Source organism: Neolamprologus multifasciatus, chromosome 1 (assembly GCF_963576455.1).
Source record: "Neolamprologus multifasciatus chromosome 1, fNeoMul1.2, whole genome shotgun sequence".
NCBI classification, from domain to species: domain Eukaryota; kingdom Metazoa; phylum Chordata; class Actinopteri; order Cichliformes; family Cichlidae; genus Neolamprologus; species Neolamprologus multifasciatus.
Window position 1 is genome coordinate 29,395,141 of NC_140439.1, and position 10,540 is coordinate 29,405,680.

The 10,540-nt window shown below is 37.3% G+C and overlaps 2 long non-coding RNA genes across 3 annotated transcripts; one reads left to right on the top strand and one right to left on the bottom strand.

Annotated features, from left to right (window-relative positions):
• Window positions 1-3,235: 3,235 nt before the first annotated feature.
• Window positions 3,236-6,649, bottom strand: LOC146526016 (uncharacterized). 2 transcript variants are annotated; one of them, XR_014874017.1, is made up of 7 exons: window positions 6,385-6,649; window positions 5,607-5,839; window positions 5,256-5,300; window positions 4,600-4,629; window positions 4,071-4,139; window positions 3,789-3,863; window positions 3,236-3,392 (listed from the first exon to the last, which is right to left on the bottom strand). It is a non-coding gene; the product is annotated as an uncharacterized LOC146526016 (long non-coding RNA). The 2 variants fall into 2 exon arrangements; XR_014874016.1 differs by lacking the exon at window positions 6,385-6,649 and having other exon boundaries at window positions 3,248-3,392; window positions 5,607-5,990.
• Window positions 6,650-6,697: 48 nt separating this feature from the next.
• On the top strand, window positions 6,698-8,199 carry LOC146526017 (uncharacterized). Its single transcript, XR_014874018.1, has 2 exons — window positions 6,698-6,808; window positions 7,436-8,199. It is a non-coding gene; the product is annotated as an uncharacterized LOC146526017 (long non-coding RNA).
• Window positions 8,200-10,540: the final 2,341 nt, after the last annotated feature.

Below are 10,540 nucleotides of genomic sequence, written 5' to 3' on the forward strand. Positions count from 1 at the left end.
CTGTTTTTCTTCCCCTCTTTCTTTCTCCCTTTTCTTTCCCCCAGTCAAGTCTGTCCCGTATTCAGCAAGTGAAAATAAAATAAAGAATAAAAGGTGAATCAAATGGACCATTACGGCAAAGCTGGGATGGTCAATTTGGTAAAGAAAATCCGTTGGGCATCTTTCTTCGCCTTTAGACAATAATTCTGATGGCAAAAGAACCAAACGGGACAGGCAAAAAAAAAAAAAAAAAAAAAAAAAAGGATTGGCGTTGCACAACGTCTTTTGTGCAGAAACAAATAATGGTTGTAAATTGTGGAGGAGAATAACTCAGTGGTTGCCAATAATGTGAGATCAAAAGGCACCGAGAGTGATGTTTGTCAGGACTGAAATTAACTCAGAAAAGAAGTTGCTTCACTTGATAGAGCTGTTGAGTACAAGACCTGTCAGCGGTCTGGTTTAGCATTTGAAACATCGCTACGTGCTTCCAAACCGCTGCATTTAATCTCAGAGAAAACTAACACAGAGAAGTAAAGCAAGTGTGTAAGTTCATCTCTGTATGTTTGCATAGTATTTCCATGTTGAGCTTAACAACCGATGTATGGAGCCACAGCTGGACTGGCTGTCGGAGTTTTGTATTGAGGGGGAAAAAAAGCGATTTGTTTCGTACTTCAGCTAGAATGAAAAAAGACACAAAGCTGGAGTTATAAGGTGTCTTTGCGCTGAACAGCTAAAACTTCTTCCCTCATTCTCCCCCCTCCCTCTCCTGTTGCTACTTCAATCATGAAACTGATCAATTATCAGCTGATTGTCTTTTCTGTTGCTAGTCCCGTCTCTGTCGTTTGTTAATCGCCCAGTTTGCGCTAGAAAGAGGAAAACAGCAGATAAACAATAGCAGCACGTTTAAGCTTGATAAGCTGTTGCTAGAATTTTTTTTCAATATTACTTTCTAGTATCTACTTGTGTTTTCTGGAGCCACAACCGTAATAGCTGCTGGTCATGATATCAGTTTGGATATGTGCTGAGAAGGAAACATGAAGGTGAAACCAGGAGATGTTTTTACTGAATCATTAGAGCTGAAGAAACAGGTTTACATTTTAGGTGACATGAATGAGTTGAAGGGAAGTTATGAACTGTTTCTGAGAGACAAATAACACCAAGATCCTTTTCTAAGTAGCTGACAGCTGATAACTGTGCAGGGGCAGGTCTAGCAAAGTGTTGCCAGGGGGCCAGGTAGGGCATTGACAGGGAAAGGGGGGCACAAAGAAATAATTTTCTTTCTTATTCTCATTTAAAATGTCTAGCTTTTAATAAATAATTATCTAAATCTTACAACCAAAGTGGTGATCTGGTTAAATGTATAGAAATCCATTATTGTATGTAGTAAATATTAAGTCTAATATATACCCTAGTAATAGTAGTACATATAGCACTTTTTCCTTTGGGAAGGTACCATCTGTGCTGTCTGCCACTATATTGAAGAAAAATGTTGAATCTAATTATTGTAGAAAAATTGATTTCTGTGCATTAAAGTAGATTACGTCAATTAAGCATTATGAGGCAGATGGTGGGGGATGGCCAACAGGAGAGACTCGTGATAGGCTCACAGGACAGCTTAAATACGGCAACTCAGAAAACTGTGGAGTTTGTCCTCCAAAAGGCTGTCGCTGAGCTTTTCCCAGCTGTGGATCAAACTGAAGATCCTGAGTCGAAGAAGCTGAAATCAGCAATGATCAAAGAGAGCGAGCAGTTTGCAAAAGAGCTCACTCGTTCAGTCGAGGCAGAGATTCAAAGTTCCTCAGAGAGCGATGAAGTTATCACTCCTGCATCGTTTAAAGGTAAGTTGGAGCAGCCACTAAAAAACACCGCAGCTAAGATTAAAGCGTTCTTTGCGAAGCAGTTTGCCAAAGCAACGATTCTTCGCGCGGTCAAAAACATCAGGGCAACATTTAAGAGCATGGGGAAGGACGAAAGCAGTGAGTCAGTGGAGAAGCTGGTTGATGATTTTCCGCTTCAGACCGTAAAAGATCTGAGCGACGATGAAACCTGTGAGCTCGAACTCTTTAAAAACATTTCTATGGGCAAAAGTCCGGAGTTCACCAAGTAGCTCACAGAAATGCTCGCCCACCACGCTTCCCCCACGGCACCTGAAACTTTTCCTGATCGTTTCAGAAGAGCCTACATCAACAGAAAGGTCAGAGTTTTCATGGCACTCATGAGCTGGTGGTTTCACACCCAGGCTGAGAGCCAGAGTCAGAGCGTGATGCTCGCATTACGTGGTACAGCGTCAGTGTCAGAACCACAGACGAGCGTCCCAACATCCCAGCCAGAACCTGACCAAACTGTGCCAGAAGCTTCTCGACGTAAAGCTCATATCAAAATAATCCTTTACAAATTATTTAGCCGTATAGCTAAAAAATTAAAGATCATGTGCATTTGTGGCTCTGAGAACATCCACAGTTGGGTGCTGGAAGAAGTATGGGACCAACTGCAGGATAAAGAGCTTATTCTAACGCCCCGAAACCTTAAAAACCTTGAAAAGCACATTCTCAAAGACCTGCGCGATGTCTTTGGGAGTGTAGAAAATGTTCAAGTAGCTCTGGAGTTACAGAAATCCATCGCTGTGAGACTCATTGCAACTAGCTTGACTGAACATCTGTTAAAAGCGAAAAAGCCGTCTGCCATCGTCAGGTTTTTCACTGCGCTGGCCAAAGCCATCACCAAGCCGTTTAAACGCACAACTTGAAATGGTGGCTTTGAACACCAACTCGGTATTCGTATCTTTTTCTTTCAGACCAATACCTAAATACATAACATCACAAATGTCGTAGCAAGAGAGAAATTTGATAAGAAGTGGATTCGAGTCCCCCGACCGGTCTCGGCAGATGGCCGTCCCTCCCTGAGCCTGGTTCTGCCGCAGGTTTCCTCCCGTTGAAAGGGGGTTTTTCCTGCCCGCTGTCGCCACGTGCTTGCTCATAGGGGATCATCAGATTGTTGGGGTTTTCTCTCTTGCATTGTAGGGTCTCTATAACATAAAGCACTTCCAATCAGCTTTTGTTATTGGGCCCTATTTAAATACAATTGATTAGACATTTTTAAAAATTCAAAATCAATAAAACAAATTCCAAATTTTAACTTGTATTTGTGTCTCTTTTTATTTTCTGTCTTCATATTCAACAGGCTAAATATGAAGGCTATATATATATATATATATATATATATATATATATATATATACACATACACACACATATGTGTGTGTATGTGTATATGTGTGTGTGATTGTATGAACATAAGTCAGCATACTTAAAATGTAATTTCTTTTCCTTTTCCAGCAGTCTCAGTTCCCCCAGCTTTCACTGCAATCCTCAAAGCCCCTCTGGACACATTGGGAAACCTCTTCCTTACCGCCACTGTAACAAACAAAAGTCACAGTTCTATTACTTTTATCAGAGTTAAAATAAAAATATGATTTATGTTAGCTGGCTTCATTTAGCAAACAGATATTTCTGTTTATATAGATACAGATATTAATACAGATATATTTTACGCATAATTTTACCTCTTTTTTTTTCCTAGATGGAAAGTCTATCCAGTTCACATTACAGTAATGCTAACACCCCTTTTGGTCGTCTCTCCTTACCCTCCAGCATTCATAAATCTGTTGACCTTCTTTGTCTGAGACCAACCACTACAATGCATCATCACCTATTTGTATTGGTAACTTACTTTACAACCTCTTTTCATTGTTGCAAAGTAAGTTACTTGTGCTGTATGCAATTTTAGATACACAGAAAGTCTTCACTTACTATATATGGCTGTCATAGTGTCCTTATCAAGGGCAGTTCTTCACTCTGCGCTGATGTCCGTTTTGCTCTGTCCTCCTATAAAAAGCATGAACATTTGAGTGTTTGACTAGTTTTAGATTTCCAAAAATCTGATATTTGTACAACTAAACATTTGAACTACAATGATATGCTATTGAGAGATACTTTTATGGGTACTTTTTGGTAAAGAAACTGGTGACAGAGTTGTAGGCTTTTTAGAGTACTATTAGCTAACCATTTGAACTGACTTTCAAAGCTGTTTACCTTTTAAATTGCTGTGGATCAAAACTTCCAGTGGGAAGACGGCCATTAGAAGAACACGCACCATTGAACCTGAAAATAACAAAAACAAACAAAAAACAGAACAATATATAAGAGTCAGGTAGGGTAATAAATCTCTTCTGAAGCAATATAGTTCATTTTGGGTGAAAAACAAAACATTCCTCTAAAATATATATACTGACATCAGCAATCAACATCATGATTGTAATTATTTCCTTTTTAGTACATCTACTGCTGTGTGCATCTGTCAAGCATTACGACTGTATCTATGCATATAAATTCACCATATATATCCTGCAAAAATGTTTTGTTATAGTCAAAAAAGGCCAACAAACAAAGGCATTCAATCAGAGGTGAGAAATTAATTGGGAATATCAATTATAGATGAACTATTCTTTACCTACTAGCAATAAAGCTTCTTTAACCAAGAAGCTTGAAATATTTGAATGTAAAATAAAATAAATAAATAAATAATAAAAATAACATGATGTAATTAAAATGCACAACTTACATTAAGGAAATCTGCATTTGTATCCACAGGCTAAAAGTAAAACAGTAAATGTGTTAGTAATAGTACAGGTATTTGTAAAAAAAAAAAAAAAAAAAAAAGAGGCAGTAAATGTGATTCTTCTAGTGGGATGCTAAATGCAGAGATTTATATTTACAGTATAATACTGCATGTACAGGTAGCTGTGTTGTGAACTGTAACTGAATATCAGAGAATCTCACCATAATAATGCAAGATCTACACACTTTCAATTGACAAATTAGGTATCAAAATATTAGATACCATAAAAACTTGAATAAATAGTAAATTTTCTAACAAATAGAAAACAATGTTATTTAATGTTATTGTGTTGTTATTATTATTATATTTTATTTTTGTAAATATAATGGCAGATAAATTGCATCATCAACAATTATTGAGGTCATGTACATGTATTGTGTCGATATATCGATTATTGTGATAGGCCTACTGTTTTGATATCATAACAAGCTTGTCAAACATGCATGACCACTAAGCAATGTCTAAGCAGTAGTACTGGTCTGAATGACAACAAACATAACTAGTGTTTTGGAAAATCTGTTAGAAAACAGTTATTTCAATAATTATGATTAGCATGTGACACAGACACTGCATAAAAAACTACAACAACAAATACTTACTTTAGGAGGATGGAGGAGGGCAGCGTGAGGTTGAGACTTTGACATCTGTAAGAAACAAATTCATGAATTACAAACAAGTCACTTAAAAATACATTAATGTGGCAGACTGTTCCCTGTTCAGATGCAGTGTATAAGTACAATCAGGGCTGTCACAACAATGGGGTGGGGCCAAGTGGCTGCAACCCTAGGTACAATGTGCAGGTATATATAATTACATATAATATATGTGAATAAAGCAAGAATCTGTTCAGGTTAGTCACTGTGCTGACTGATGCTTGCTAGGTTTATATGATTGCAAACTGCACAAAAACAACAACAGCAACAACATTAATGACAAACAAAATTACTTACATTTATGTAAATCTCACATCAGGAAGATCTGCATTCAATTTCATGGGCTGAAATAAATAGGCAGAAACATTACTGCTAAAAAAAACAAAAAACAAAAACTTTAAAAAGCCTAAAAATGACTTAAAAAGCAAGGAAATGTGGAACATTGTAATTAGCGAACATTAATAAAGCATAACTGTGCTTTGTTTCTAACCTTGGTAAGTACTCTGTAGCCAGAAGGAGAGGTGGGATTTCTGTGAAAGCCAAATTAAATGTGAATAGGTTTTGATAGTTATTGTGTATAACAAGTGTAAACAGTTTTATTTGTATTTTTTTCCCTTTCTGAGAAGGCAGAATAATAAGAAAAGTCAAAAGTACGTCACAATATAATTAATTAAGTTACATATTTTGGTTACCAAATTATGGAAGCGTGGAGCTGCCACCCAGGCAAAAGCAAAATAGAGCTATGTCACGTTATAACGTGAAATGTTTATTGTTCTAACATTATGCTTTTCATGTTTGTATAATATAATATCACGTTATTACAATATACATAATTATCACGTTCGCACAATATTGTACGGACGTGATAATTATGTATATTTTTCGTACAATGTTGTTCAAACATGTTGTTCAAACGTGAAAAGTATATTGTATAAACATGATAGTATATTGTTAGAACGATAAACTTTTCACATTATAACGTGATATACTTATATTTCTCTTTTGCCTGGGTGGCAGCTCTACGCTTCCGTGCCAAATAAGCGACAATAAAGTAATATTATATGAGAAAAGGCACCTGCTAGCTTGATGATGGAGGCTTCATAGACCGGCCACCCGCCTTTTGGCTCCTTGTCGCCACTCCACCAAATAAAGGTCCGTTTCCTCCATGCCGGCTAATTATTCATCCTCATTAAAATCTCGTATATGTTCAGTTGGCAGAATTGAGAATTTTACATCTTCCAACCACTTAATTAACACGAACATAATCGGCTTGTTTCTTCCCGTCTCCTGTATCCGGCCGTTCCTCTCACTGTCAGAATTCGCTATTGACTTAGCATGATCTACTCCCGTACCTTGTCTGTGGAGTCAGAGCATACACGGCGCACCAATTTCGCAATTATAAATCTCTGGAGGCGCACATCCAATTCACCAAGGATTGGGTACAAGATTTGGCTATTTTTAAGCCTCCACGTTGTGAGTACGCCGTCATTCAAGCAAAGGTAAGTCAGCTTGAGTACTGTGAGTAAAATGCGTTTGATTCCCCCCGAACATTCAAATTAGTGCAGCATAAATTCATTCATGAGGGGGAAATTACAGTGAGAACACGTGGAGGCTCTGTTAGAGGGATAGCATAGTGAGTTCAGTGCATTGATGTGACATTGTCCTGAAGGATTTAGTTATTCTCTATGGTTAAAGAAATTGCACTAATTAATTCATATTTATTATAAATAATCCTAATTACACATCTTGCTTCCTTGTTTGTGTGCTGTGTCACTAAAAATACATTCTGTTTTAGTTTTATACATTGATTAATGACCTGCAGAACCTCCTTATCATATTAGGTGTCCATAATTGTCACTTAAAGTCGAACATTATGTTTTCTCCATCTTGAAAGTGATTACATCCTTGCATTGCATACTTTAGGTTCATTTTTTGCTGATAGGTTTCTAAAAAGAAACAGGCAGATTTAAAATATAACATGCAGGGTTCTATAGATGGATACATAAAAACACTTTATTTGTTACATTTATGATAAATGGATTTGAAAGTAAATAAAACACATTTATGTCAGCCTTGGCTTATTAAAGTTCTTGTCTTTAAATGAACTTTGTCTGTGTGTGTTTCAGGTACTGCACTCTTAAAGACTGAATTGCAGCATTGCAGCCACAGGTCATTGTGAGCATCACAGGGAAGGTTGAAGCCGCCCACTGCAGCTGTATGGCCGGAGTCATGGAGACCTGCAGCCATGTCGCTGCTCTTCTGTTTAATGTAGAAGCAACAGTGAGGATCTGTGGCACAAGGACTGTTACAGATGAACCTGCATGCTGGGTTTTGCCTGGTAATGTGACCAAGATACAGCCAGAGGTTGGCCATAAGATAGACTTCTCCTCTTCAGCTGCCCTTAAAAAAGGTTCTTGATCAAAACATAAACAGACCATCCGTATTGAAAGGTAAAAGTAGCCGTCCTCAAAAAAGAAAAGTTCCATCTGCTACTGTGGAGGAGTTGGATCAACTCATGGGACAATATTTTTCCAAGCATAGTTCTGTTCTGAATAACCCATAATGTTTTAGTTTAGGGGGCCATGTAAATACTTTGCATTTACTGAATATGTACTTACTAAGTACCACTGTTCAAAAGTTGAATAAAGAAACAAAGAAATGTTTGCCTATTTTTAATTAAAAGCACTTTGTAGAACATCAAATCAGTTACAATGTAGAATCAATGTTATGTATAGTTTACAAATGACAAAATGTTCACATAAAATCATGACAGCATTTAAACAATATCACCCACTGCTAGCATTCTGTAATTTACTGTCTCTTTTGAAAACTTATCACTACATAAACAGCACAAGACTTAAGAGTATTTAACAAGAGTATTTTCCCCTGGTTTTACTAACACACTGGGGCACATGTTCACCAAAACGCAGAAAACCTTCACCATCTTATCCAGGAGGGTCACCTTTTTACCCACACATGGAAGAAGTAATCTGATTGGCATGGTGGTGTGTAGCATGTGGTTTGAAGCAGGGATTTTGTAGTGCCCCATGTGTAGTGTTGGAACCCAGTCAGGATTTATTTCATTCATTTCATAGGCTGGTTTGCTGCAATAATGCCAAATAATTAGCAACTCTATAAATAGAAGGTAGTTCTGCATGTTTGTTCTAAGTTTGTGCTATGATCTCAGAGCGCATTGAAAATAAAACTAGCAGGCTATAAAGAATAATATGAACTTATTTAGAACTTACCTGAATGAAAATACTGGAGCAAACCAACAGATCTGGGGATGGTAGAGAACTGAATATCAGCTCGTCTCACAGCTGCTATCCAGGCTAGACGCCTTCTTTTGGTAACATCCAACACATAAGCTCCCTCATGATGCTTCCAGGTGAGGAAACAATGAAAAGAGAGCCTGTTTTCAAGCTTATTCTTTTGCCGGTAGTGCAATCTAACATTACAACCGGCCACACAGCAAGCATTTGTTTGGCCTGCTAATATGGCGCCTCGACCAAAAATCCTGGCTACGCCCCATCCCGTAAGATCACGCTCCAGAGTCCTATTAACGTATGGATCTAGAAAGAAGACGCTGCATTTTTAACTCTGAGGGAGATGGAGAATGAGCCTATTTCCAAAAAAGTGGAGTGTGTTCCTTTAAGTACGATATTGTATATATTGTCAAAAACTAAAGTGTACATAGCAGTTGTTGTATCTTGTTTACTGTATCACTGACAGATAATTTCAAAGTCAATGAACGCTACATTATAGTGAGATATTGTGTAATGTGAAATACTGTAAGCAAATGAATAAACAACCTGATTCGTGATAGACGTTTGACTCTCTTTTGTTTGAATCCAACTGTTTTTTGCAGATGTGCATAAAACATGTTACTTTTAGTATTATTATCATTATCATCATTATTGCACTAAATACATTTTAAATAAAGGATACTTTGATATACATTCTACTGTAAGGTTGGAAATGTATTTTCTTCACCCTAAAATATGTTTTGAAATGTATTTTGGTTTGAAAGAAATATATTTTCAATTTCAAAAATATATTTTTTTGGAGCATCACAAATACAAAATATATTTACCATATATTTGAAATATATTTTGGCCAGGAAAAATGTATTTTTTTACCGTATGGGAGGTAAAAATACTTTATTTACTTTGGAATTTTCTGTGAGTGTAGTGATGTTATTTATATATATATTCAGTTACATGGATGCATAAGTAAAATATAAAGTTAACTAACTAGCACTACATGTGTTTTCTGTATGTTATGCTGATTTGGAGATAGCAGCTAGGCTAATGCTAGTCAAAAGTTAGCTAACTAACTTAGATTACTGTATTTTAAGATACACATTTCACGTTGTCAATGAAAACGTTTATTTCTATTTCTTAATTTTAACACTAACGTTTAATTTAACGTTAGCTAACAGTACTATTCTGTTTAGACTCATGGTAATGGCCGTATTTAACCAAAGAGAGGTGCAGCCTGCACTGATGAGATGTTGAGGTACCATTAACATCAGTTAGTTAGTCCTGCTGCACACTGAGATATGCACACAACCCTGTCCCCAGAACTGTAAAGACAAGGACACAGCAAACATGCAGTCACATTGTCTGCTAAACCTAGCCTAGCTAAATAGATTTTAAGCAATATTTAGTGTGGACAGGCTAACTCAATGTAAGAAAGTGTTTATTAAGTTATACACAGTTTACATAAAGTTACCATAAACAACCTCTTCTTCTTGTGTTGTGTTTCATAGTAGTAAAGGTATTTTTTTCCGTAGGTGGCCAAGATGTTGATAAAAGTAAAACACGTCGCGCACTAGACGCAAGGTTGTCTAAACACAAGACTGCATCACAGCACCCCCTTGTGACAATAACAGGCTATAGCCTTAGATTATAGTGTTGGGTCGTTCGCGAACGAAATGGCTCTTAGAGCCGACTCTTTGAAGTGAACGACGCGAGCCGGCTCCTTATTGGGAGCCGTGAGGTTTTTTTTTCTTTCTCTCACCCTCTCTCGCCCTTTTTTCCGCTGAACTCCGCAGGCGTGGCCTGTACTTTGCGCTGGGCAGAGGGGGGAGGGGCGTTAGTTACACTTGCAGCAGCACAGGAACAGAGCCAGAGAGAAAGAGAGTGAGGGACAACAACCTCACATTAGAAAGGTATAGTAATCATCCGCTATTTTCAGTTGCAGATGATAAAGGATTCAGAAATCATGCA